The 11,395-nt window shown below is 43.1% G+C and overlaps 1 protein-coding gene across 4 annotated transcripts in view; it reads left to right on the top strand.

The window, feature by feature from the left end:
* The window catches only part of LOC123510812 (N-acetylgalactosamine kinase-like), a 36,379-nt gene extending 29,098 nt beyond the window's left edge, over positions 1-7,281 (top strand). The window contains exons 10-14 of one of the 4 annotated variants that reach the window (XM_045266200.1): positions 542-699; positions 4,605-4,678; positions 5,016-5,158; positions 6,076-6,241; positions 7,075-7,281. The gene's annotated coding sequence lies outside the window, so the exon portion shown is untranslated. Of the gene's footprint in view, positions 1-541; positions 700-4,604; positions 4,679-5,015; positions 5,159-6,075; positions 6,465-7,074 lie in introns of those variants that run through there. The other 3 variants (XM_045266201.1, XM_045266198.1, XM_045266199.1) reach the window with 3 other exon arrangements.
* The last annotated feature ends 4,114 nt before the right edge of the window (positions 7,282-11,395 follow it).

Below are 11,395 nucleotides of genomic sequence, written 5' to 3'. Positions count from 1 at the left end.
GATGTACCATATTTCCCAAGTCCTCCTGTGACTGTAATATTTGGTAATGGTTAATATCTAAATCTATCTATCTATCTATCTATGACTAGTGAGGAATGCAGGGGGGAGGGTATTCAAGTCCTGCGCCGCTGTGTACAACTTGCCTGCTTGTTTTCCTCTAGGGTTGGTCTTTGTGGTGGTCAGTTCAATAATGTAAGACTCGTATTCTCAAACACTTATGTGCCTCACCTCCACTATATCAAAAGGCTTTATCTAAATTTACACGTTTTTAAGGTGTTTTTGCTGCTCTAGAGGCAGATTGACAAGATTTTTGCATTATTAACTGGAGAAATACTCTTGAAAACTCTGTTAATAATCTCTGGCCTTGGGAAATAGTCGTGATGAGAGAGCAAAGTGTTTCTGAAGCGTGTGCCAGATGAAGGGAAGGTAAAGAAGTAAAGAGAAATACGTGTCAGTTTTCAGACCCGCCACTCCTCCCTCCTTTGTCCAGTGCCCGGGGTGTGTAGGTTGATCATTGCTCTTTCCATTTACTCCGCTGCAGAGTATGGGCAGCATTAAAGGCGTGGAGAGCTGAAGTAAATACTGCGCCATCACGGTCACCCGCCCGCCCTCGCCCACCACTCCGCAGCCCCGCCGGTCCGCAGCGCGCCGCCACTGCGACACGCGGGAGAAAGTGACGTCATCCCGGCCACTGAACAGGTTTGTCTTGATAGAAATGGAATCTTCTGAAATGGCTTCACTCTCGATGACCTCCCCGCTGCTGCTGCTGCTGCTGGGAACGGACGCCCTTGTGATGAGTCTGTGCGTAATCTCAGACCACAGAGCAGTCCTCGGCAAGCAGTCCGCCATCTCAGCGTTTTAGTCTCATCTTCTCTTCGTCAGTAGTGGAATTCATTGGGAGTTGTCAATATCTTTACTCTACAGTTGATATTTAACCTCTAGGAAAACCAAAAGGAGTATTCTGAGTAGCATTTACTAAGGACTGTACAGCATGAGTAGCAGAGACATTCATAAAAGACCGGCTATCATCTCCGTGACCTCAGAAAGCAGTCGTGAAGAGAGAGCAAGATGTTTTCAGATTATTTGTAAGAGTTTTCTTAATGAAATATAATCAGTGAACTAATTGAATGCAATAATATTTCAATATTCACTCAAAACCTTACCTTTAATTCTTACTCTGATTACAAAAAGGCCAGGGTTTCCAAACTCTTTGCTGTGGCCTGACAACAACTATAACCGTGTGAATGGAGTGCGAGAGGCAGCAGGGCGAGGCGGGTCGACAGGCAGCAACACACTCGCCAGTCGCCAGAATGTTTGCCTGGAGCACGGGCGGGGTGTGGTGAGAGGCGGCGCGGCGCGGCAGTGGTCGCTTGCTTCTTTCTCACTTCGCAGTCCGCAGTCCGCACTACAGTACAATTTCCGGAGGAAGAAGAATGTGCGGTTCTTTGTAATTCACTGAAAGACTGACAACAGAACTCCACCAGTCCTGCTGCCAGACACGCGGCTTATTCACGCGTCTAACTGTTGAGTTATCGATGGATTCATCTAAAACTCTAAGTAGTCAAAATAACTGAGAAACATTTGAGAACACGGTGGGTGCTGTGCGCAAGGCGTAACTTGAAAGGGCCGTCGTGCCGCTGTGGGCTGAATACTCGTGGGTGACGCCCCTGACGCCCACTGCCGCCTGCCCCTGGCCTCACCTCACGCCCTCAATACGTGACGCCGACTCGGCAAAACACGACGCTGCCTCATTGCCATTTTTTCCCTTCGTCTGAGGTGAAACTTGAGTGGCTTTCATTGTCATCGTGTTCCTGACTCTGTATTTTTAACTTCCCTCTTCCCAGTAACACGGTCAGGGAGGGGAGGTGGAAGGCGGCACTGCATAGGAGTGTCTTTCCTCTCTCTGCAAGTAGTCTTCTTCATGGTTTACTGGGAGAATCACCACACTACACTACAATACGTTACTATAAATGATCGTCTTCTGTTTCATTGCGGTAGCTAACTGTTTATGCCACTGGAAATCACTATATAGAACCTTTACAGACAATTGCAAGAGAGAAAAGAGACTGACAAGAGTATGTTTCCATGTATCTATAGTCAGTTTAATGTCCAAGTGGTGTTGTAGAACAAAATAATACCTCCTGATTGGTTTGTGGTGAAGGAACTGTGTCAAATGGTAATCAAGTAGTTATCCATCATTACCTGAAGTACTCACTCGATACTCAGATATCATTGCGTCACTCGCTCGTATTTTCAAACACTTCTGCATGTGCTTCACCTCCACTATTTCAAAAGGCTATTTCTAAATTTACACGAAAACTTTAAGGTGTTTTTAAGGTTTTAGAGGCAGATTGACAAGATTTCTACTTAGTTAACTGAAGAAACACTCTTGAAAACCCCACTAGTCATCTCTGTGGCTTTGGAAAATAATCGTGGTGAGAAAGCAAAGTGTTTTTGAATACTGACTTCACCGTATGCTCCCCACGCAACAAAGCCACGTGACCCGCGGTGGCTGGCACTTCTTGTCACTCATTGCACTCGCTCACTCCGCCACTCCCGTAATGACCTCGTGTACGCCGCCAAAAAAATCCGCCGTTCAACTGTTCTACCCGAGTCTGACTTTGATAAATCTTACGTGATTCCTGTGAGTACTTCCCCACTTCGCGAATATGCTGTTTGTGAGCTGGGTTTCATGTAATGCCAAGGCTGTGGTGAGACTGCCGAAGTGTAGTTCGCCGTTAACTAGTGAATTAAGACCGATATTTTTGAAACGCCGCTCTCGTGAAGACTATTTTCAGACTACAGATGTGATTAGTGAGGTTTTTATTTGTGAATTAAAGATCATTGTTAACGCCTTCAACATTGGGACACATTTTTACCTTGAGATTTATGTACAATTAGACCATTTTATTGACAGTAGAAAGGGTCTATGGAGGTCAGAAGATTAATGGCCACAGTCTTCACTATTTAAATTCCCCCACATGAATTTCTGAAGCTGTATAAATCACCAAATAGTAGCCAGAATAAATGTGGAAACGTGTCATGGTACTCAAGAGGTTAAAGTATCACGCATCGTATCACACCCACAAAAGCATTCAATTCCACGATAGTCAGTTGAAACCAGTCGAATCGATTCAAAATGCGGTGGAAAGCATTATCTTGCGTAACCACCACCTGTCACTGCCTGTCATTAGCGAACACCACCTGTCACTTCCTGTCATTAGCGGTAACCCGGATGTCACCGCACCTACGTGTTATGAGTGAGGAATTCATGTACGGCAGGAAAGGTCAAGGCGAGAGGTGAGCGCAGAGACAAGGAGACAACTGGGGGATTATCATACATCACGACTTGATCTTACCTTGTCACCACTACCATATTCTGAAATACTTCGATCTGCCCCACACATCCACTACTTTCAAAAGGCTTTATTTGAAGTGAAGTGTGTTTTTACCGTATATTTTCGTATTCTAGTGATAAATTAACCCCTTCAGTACCATGGCGCGTTTTCATATTCATTCTGCTTACTAGTTAGTGAATTTGTACAGCTTCAGAAACCCATGTGGGGATTGAAATAATGAAGACTGGCAATTAATCTTCTGACCTCCATAGAACCTTTCTAATTTATATATAATCGTCTAATCATACCCATAGTTCAAGGTCAAAATGCATCTCAATATTGAAGGGGTTAACATTTACATTATTTACCCGAGAAATATTCTTGAGAACTCCGCTAATTGTCATGTGTGCAGCCTTTCAAAGTAGTCGTGGTGAGGGAACAAAGCATTTCTGAGTACCGACATCATAGCAAAGGATTGTAGGACTGAAAGTACGAAGAAAATAACAAGAAAAATATTAACAAGACAAACTAACAGAAAAAGTAACGAGAAAAATATTAACAAGACAGAAAGTAACAGGGAAAAAAGTAACGAGAAAAATATTAACAAGACAAAGAAAAAAATAGGAATAAACAAAGCAAAAGGAAGAAAAGTAACGAGAAAAATGGTAACAAGAAAATATGAATAAACGAAGAAATAGGAAGAAAAGAATCAAAAGTATTCATTGGTTTGGTTTATAGAGTGTTTCTGACCTAACTTGATTAACGTAACCCAACCACTGTTACTCTTTGCCGAAATGAAATTACTACTCTTACTTTTTCATAATACATTTTCCCTTGCTTTATTATTGTTGAAATAACGTGAATAGTTCTGAGTTTTATTTATTACTTTATTGCTCAAATGACTTCAACTTCTGGAACATTCAAGATGACTAACAATATTCTCTCTCTCTCTCTCTCTCTCTCTCAAGACAAAAGGCAAGAGAAGTTGTAATATATGTGGGAGAAATAACGGTAGAGATAGAGTTGTTAGCAGTGAAGGCAGCTGGGCACACTCGCCTCGCCTCGCCTCTCCAGGGACAGCGGAGGGGACGCGGTGTCTGCTTCAAGGTGTCAAGAAGTCACGACACTCAGAGCACTACAGTCACTCCCCGGCGCTGCTTGATGTGGTGCTGCATATTAAGTCATTGATATATAAATGAACTCTTCCTTTATGCATTGTGAAGGTCGCCTCTTTGTTGTCGCTAATTAAAGTTTGTCTCATTCAAGATGGTTCGAACGAGGCTTCAGTGAGTTTGTGGGTTCACGGCTCCTCAGTTGACCGGTGTGCGTGGTCCAGGCAGGTTAGTGTTGTGATGTTCCCTTCATAATCTCCATATGCTTAACCACTTCAGTACTGGGACACATTTTTACCTTGAGATTTATGTACAATTAAACCATTTATTGATATTAAGAAGATAGAGTCTGTGGAGGTCAGGAGATTAATGGCCAGTCTTCACCATTTTATTGCCTCACATAAGTTTCTGAAGCTATCCTGGTACTGAAGGGATTAAGTCGTATAAAGTTTCAACTGGACATTCACTACCTTATTGTAGAGATAATATGAATGATTTTTGTTACCGAACTGAGGTATGTAGGGAAGTGAGACGCAGCTGGTACAAGTTCTCTATTCTTTTACAGTTAATCTGAAGGAAGGAGAGCAGCGAGCAGTGAATCCCGAAGGACTGTTGGATCCGGCACGGTGGCTCCTGATAAGTTCCGTGACATCGCCGTGACGAGTTTGGCGTGGTGTGCAAGTCCGTGAATAATTGATCTATTTTGCAGTAGGTCGTTCAGCATTCAGTCTGGTTCATTATGGTAGTAGTTGTCTTGTTGGTGCATCTTGTTCCCTTCCTCTTTATGGCAATAGTGTTGATCCTTGTCCCAACCTGTGATTACCTGTGATTGTCCCCGAATTTTGGCTAACTCTTATGTTCTATTAGGGAACTGGCAACATAGTGGACCTTTTTTTCATATTTTGTTGCCCTTGGCCAGTTGTCTCCATAAAAAAAAAGTTTGGTTAATTAATTCCTGCTTTATTATGGCAGTTTTTATCAGTCATTGTTGTATCCTAACTAGTGATTGCCTTGGTGTTTGTACGGTTTGCTTACTTCCTTGCCTCTTTATCATGGCAGTAGTTTTGATGGTTGTCCTAACCAGTGATTGTCTTTGTGTTTGGTTACTTCCTTTCTGCTTTATTATGGCAGTAGCTTTGACCATTGTTCTAACCAATGATTGCCTTGATGGTGTTTAGTTCCTTCCCTCTTTATTATAGCAGTACAGTAGTTAGGACAATGAGTGGTGTTCAGTTACTTCATGCTTTCCCCTCGTTACATCGTTCACTAGTTAACTCAGACCCTCCCGGGACACCACGTCACGGTTCTCTGATGGTTAATGCTGTTCTATCACCATCACTAATTGCTGTGTATTTGAATGACTAGTCCTTTATTAAGTAAGCACTGAAATGTAAATTAAACATCATTTGGGTAGAAAAACAGTAGTAGCAATAACAAATTAATATATTTTTTTTCGTTTCCTCTGTTCTTCCATTCCTGTTTTTTACTATGTATTACAATTATCCTTGCTTTTCAGGAGGAGGAGGAGGAGCTACAGGAAGATTAGGAACAGTCGAGCAGAAACAGTAGTAATAATGTCATTTCATCAGTTCCTTCTATGTATTAACTACTTCCTATTATTGCAGGAAGAGGAGCAACAGAAACAAAAAAAGAGGAGGAACAAGAGGACAAGATGATAAGATAACAGCGTGAACGATGGAACCATGCGTGTTATGGGGTTCCAGGGATCTCTAAGCGTACGGGTTCGAATCCTGCCCAGCCACTGATAGTCGGGGCAACGGTTTCCTAGCGGTGGGCATTGAGATAGGAGGTACCCTTAGCAGTATCCCCTTTAGTATAAGAAAAACAATAACAAAGAAATTAACCTGTACCTCCCTCCCACTCGCTCTTCCCTCCCTCTTATCTATTATCATTTTCTAAAATCTAATGCATTATTTTTTACTTTTTTGTATGTTAATAACTCCTGTAAAGAATAGCCATTGTTAATGGAAATAATAAAGTGATTCTCTCCCTCCCTCTCTCTCTCTCTCTCTCTCTCTCTCTCTCTCTCTCTCTCTCTCTCTCTCTCTCTCTCTCTCTCTCTCTCTCTCTCTCCCTCTCCTCTCTCTCTCTCTCTCTCTCTCTCTCTCTCTCTCTCTCTCTCTCTCTCTCTCTCTCTCTCTCTCTCTCTCTCTCTCTCTCTCTCTCTCTCTCTCTCTCTCTCTCTCTCTCTCTCTCTCTCTCTCTCTCTCTCTCTCTCTCTCTCTCTCTCTCTCTCTCTCTCTCTCTCTCTCTCTCTCTCTCTCTCTCTCTCTCTCTCTCTCTCTCTCTCTCTCTCTCTCTCTCTCTCTCTCTCCTCTCTCTCTCTCTCTCTCTCTCCTCTCCTCTCTCTCTCTCTCTCTCTCTCTCTCTCTCTCTCTCTCTCTCTCTCCTCTCTCCTCTCTCTCTCTCTCTCTCCTCTCCCTCTCTCTCTCTCTCTCTCTCTCTCTCTCTCTCTCTCTCTCTCCTCTCTCTCTCTCTCTCCTCTCTCTCTCTCTCTCTCTCTCTCTCTCTCTCTCTCTCTCTCCCTCTCTCTCTCTCTCTCTCTCTCTCTCTCTCTCTCTCTCTCTCTCTCTCTCTCTCTCTCTCTCTCTCTCTCTCTCCAGAGTGGTTTCTGTAGTTGCCCACCATGACAGGTGACGCAGAGCAGGTACACGACACGGCAACAAGACAACCTGCATGTCCCCCTCACCAACACACACAGGGGGGCACGCTCACTCCTCGTCCCCGGCCCCAGGCTATGGAACGTTCTCCCACAATATAAAGCTTTCTACTAAATAATGATATAAATATTAATTAAAACCTCTAGCCCTGTAGTCACACACAAGCCACCTCTGTAAGTAGTTTAGAAAACTTTTTAGCTTAAACATTTACTTATCTATCTATCTATCTATATATATATATATATATATATATATATATATATATATATATATATATATATATAACTGTTACCGTATGTATATCGTGTGTAGGAACATAACAATAAAATGTAAAGCCAAAACAATTTTTTTGTCAGTAATAATAAACAATAAAATATAAATAAAGCCAATGTTTGTCTTACTGATTTGTAGAAGAGAAAGGATGGAAGAAGAGAAAGAGTGGAGGGAAGAATGAGATTAGAGGAGAGGGAAGATTATGGGAATAGAAGAGAACAAGAAGAAGAGGCTGAGAGAGAGAGAATATGAAAGACGGTTACATAAAAACCTTATAAAAGTAGCATTTTTTTAAACCTTACAATAGCATTTTTTTTTAAACCTTACAAAAGTAGCATTTTTTTTTTTTTTATTTCTCTTCGTCTCTTCCTCTTCTGAATTTCCTTTTCCTCTTTCTCTTCTCTATCTCGTCTCCATATCTTAGCAATCTGAAATAAAGAAAACTAGATTAAGAGAGAGAGAGAGAGAGAGCACCTTTTACACTAGACATTTATATTTAAGGCATTTACGAAGGCGGGAAGAAACACACTAAATAAAGTTGGAACAATAAACCATCGTGTGTGTGTGTGTGTAATTCACTGTTCACTGTTTGATCTGCTGCAGCCTCTGACGAGACAGCCAGACGTTACCCTACGGAACGAGCTCAGAGCTCATTGTTTCCGATCTTCGGATAGGCCTGAGATCAGGCACACACCACACACCGGGACAACAAGGTCACAACTCCTCGATTTACATCCCGTACCTACTCACTGCTACGTGAACAGGGGCTACACGTGAAAGGAGACACACCCGGCCGGGGAATCGAACCCCGGTCATCTGGCTTGTGAAACCAGCGCTCTAACCACTGAGCTACCGGGTGTGTGTGTGTGTGTGTGTGTGTGTGTGTGTGTTTCACTGTTTGATCGGCTGCAGTCTCTGACGAGACAGCCAGACGTTACCCTACGGAACGAGCTAAGAGCTCATTATTTCCGATCTTCGGATAGGCCTGAGACCAGGCACACACCACACACCGGGACAACAAGGTCACAACTCCTCGATTTACATCCCGTACCTACTCACTACTAGGTGAGCAGGGGCTACACGTCAAAGGAGACACACCCAAATATCTCCACCCGGCCGGGGAATCGAACCCCGGTCCTCTGGCTTGTGAAGCCAGCGCTCTAACCACTGAGCTACCGTGTGTGTGTGTGTGTGTGTGTGTGTGTGTGTGTGTGTGTGTGTGTTCTAATCTGCAAGGGAGAGAGAGGAGAAAAAAAAAATAAAAACCCTGCAGACAATAGCTTATACTCGTCTCAGTACAGCTGGCAGGCACGTGAATATAATTTCTTGATCGTACAGAAAATATACACAACGTAAAAATCTATGATCACGCCAGCTAGACCAATGCAGATGAGAAGCAATGCAAAGTGTGTGTGTGTGTGTGTGGCGCGAAGGAAATATGCTTCTCTCTCTCTCTCTCTCTCTCTCTTTAGCCACTATTCAGAAACGCTTTGGTCTCACGGCTATTTTCCAAGGCCACAGAGATGATTAGCCTGGTTTTCAAGAGTGTTTCTGCAGTTAATAATGTAGAAATTTTGTCAGTCTGCATACAGAACCATAAAACACCTTAACAACCCGTGTAAATTTAAATAAAGCCTTTTGTAGTAGAGATGCAGTACAGAAGTGTTTGAGAATACGAGTTTCTCTTTGTTGGGATGAAGGTGGAACGGGAGAGAAATCCATACGAAGAGCACTATGAATGAAAGAGTGAGTGAAAAAAAGGCAATAATAACAAGATATCTAATTACATGCAGCAGAATATGTGCGGGTGGTGTCGGATGGTGGGTTGAAAAGCATCACGGAGAGAGCGGCATCCATTTTCTTCTCCCCCGACAAGCTTTGTCAGTGTTTGCATGTCAAGCGACGATTTGGAACGTTCACCCGGCTTGGCACAACGATAAAGTGTGTTATGTATTATGCCTTTGTAATCTTTCCCCTTTCATTCGCATGTAAGTGTGTACGTGGTGACGTCAGTGGCTGAACGAGGCTACACATGTGGAGGTGTGTGCAGCAGTTGGCTGGGAGCGAAGCGAGACATGGCAACAGAAGTGGTGACTGGTGGGTGAAGATCTACATCATCTACTTACAGCACTCAACACGGAGGCACCAGCAAGCCAATACGGGTCTGGCAGCAAGATCACCAGCACGCTCCCTCATCACGAAGCAGACGCCAGATTAGAGACGGCAACAGGCAGTGACAAAACCGACGCTTTCAAAAAGGTATTGCAGACAAGGAGGTCCACAACACGTGAGGCTTCGACGTGAGTTCTGGCTTGACATCAACTGCCGTATCATTTGAGGTGAGGTTAGATTTACGCCAGTATTCACTACGTTAATTTTGCAGGGCCACAGACAACTAGCCGAATTTTCAAGACAGTTTCTACTTTTAATACACTAGAAATCTTGCCAGTCTGTCACCAGGACCATAAAAAAAATAAATAAATAAATAAAAAACACGAGTATCTTTACTCTTTAGAAAGCAGTGACGGTGAGAGAGCAAAGCGTTTCAGATTACGGGCATGTACAGTACGTAATGTTATATTGACATGCTTTTAAATCATTCAATACCACAGCTGCGAATACAACTAACAGCACACGGGGAAAAAAAAAATTTAAAAATGCCTGTGAGAGAGAGAGAGAGAGAGAGAGAGAGAGAGAGGCAGTGCGTGGCAGCTTGAGGCAAAATGGCCGACACGCTTTAAGGTCCACATTTTTAAACACTTCCACGCCGCACCTTCACTATTTTCAAAGAGCTCTAGTAGAAGTGACACGGATTTTTATGGATGCTTCTGTGATTCTAGTGACAAGTTAACACGTTATCTGCATTATTAACAGTATAAATGCTCTACAGAACTCGGCTAATCGTTTCTGTGATCTTAAAAAATGGTCACGGTGAGAGAGGGAGGCGTTTCTCATTGCAATACGGCTGAGGCATTGATTACGATGAGTTACTGAGGTGTGAGACTTATCTTTCGCTCTCTAGTCGGCAGGAATGGCACGCTGTCTAAAGTCTACACCACGGAGCAAACAACAGCAAATCTATTGGACCTATCTGGCTACGATCGACCAGGGGAAGAGAAAACTACAGCCACGGGCCCACGACGCGACACATGACAAAAGGAACCACGCAACGCAACGCAGTACCGCCCACAAGACATAAAGCAACATTTCCGCAACACAAATAAATTAAAATCGTGTAACAAAACTATAAACATAACACTTCTCTTCTTCAAACAACAGGCATAAAAGAAAGTAAGATAAGGAAACTTACATTTTTTTTTTTTTTTTCTATTTTCCCCTAATCTTTCAATAGTAGAAGGAAGCTGCCGGCCGCGATACACAAGCAAGTCTTTGTACAACCTGGCGCGCTCAGGACCACTAACAACTTTGCCGGTGCTGTTTTTGGTCCTGCAGAGTGCTTGGGGGTACAAAGACACGGCAGCTCGATTCTAATTTTAGGAACAAATGGGGGAATAAACATGCAAGGTACTTTAAAGAATACCTTCGTTGTTGTGGCTTATGATTCATCTTTTCCTTGCCTCTTTCAGCAACAACTGAGCCCCCGACGACATCTATGACTCTTTCACTCTCAAGCTCAACACCTCATCAGCCTACATCTCATCCTACACCCTCAACAACACCATCTCACCCTACACCCTCCATGACGCCTACTCAGCCTTCCCCTACTCCTACAACTGCCCCACCCAACAACTCAACAGCTCCTAACACATCATGCGAGCTGGTCACATACTACGGCCAGACAACCTACAATGGACTCTATGCTTATCAATGGATGGGTTCTTCTCGGCTAAATATGACTCCTTATCTGGTGATTCCAAGTACGTCTATGTTTTCTTTGTATGTGAAAGGAGAAAGGTTTAATTAGAGATAAGAGAAAAGATATGTGGTTTGTCTCATTGGTATATCCTGTTACATGTCATATTACCCTCAT

Source organism: Portunus trituberculatus, chromosome 30, assembly GCF_017591435.1.
Source record: "Portunus trituberculatus isolate SZX2019 chromosome 30, ASM1759143v1, whole genome shotgun sequence".
Classification (NCBI taxonomy): domain Eukaryota; kingdom Metazoa; phylum Arthropoda; class Malacostraca; order Decapoda; family Portunidae; genus Portunus; species Portunus trituberculatus.
Note: the sequence above shows the minus strand (reverse complement) of the source record. Positions and strands in the feature narration are given on the sequence as shown.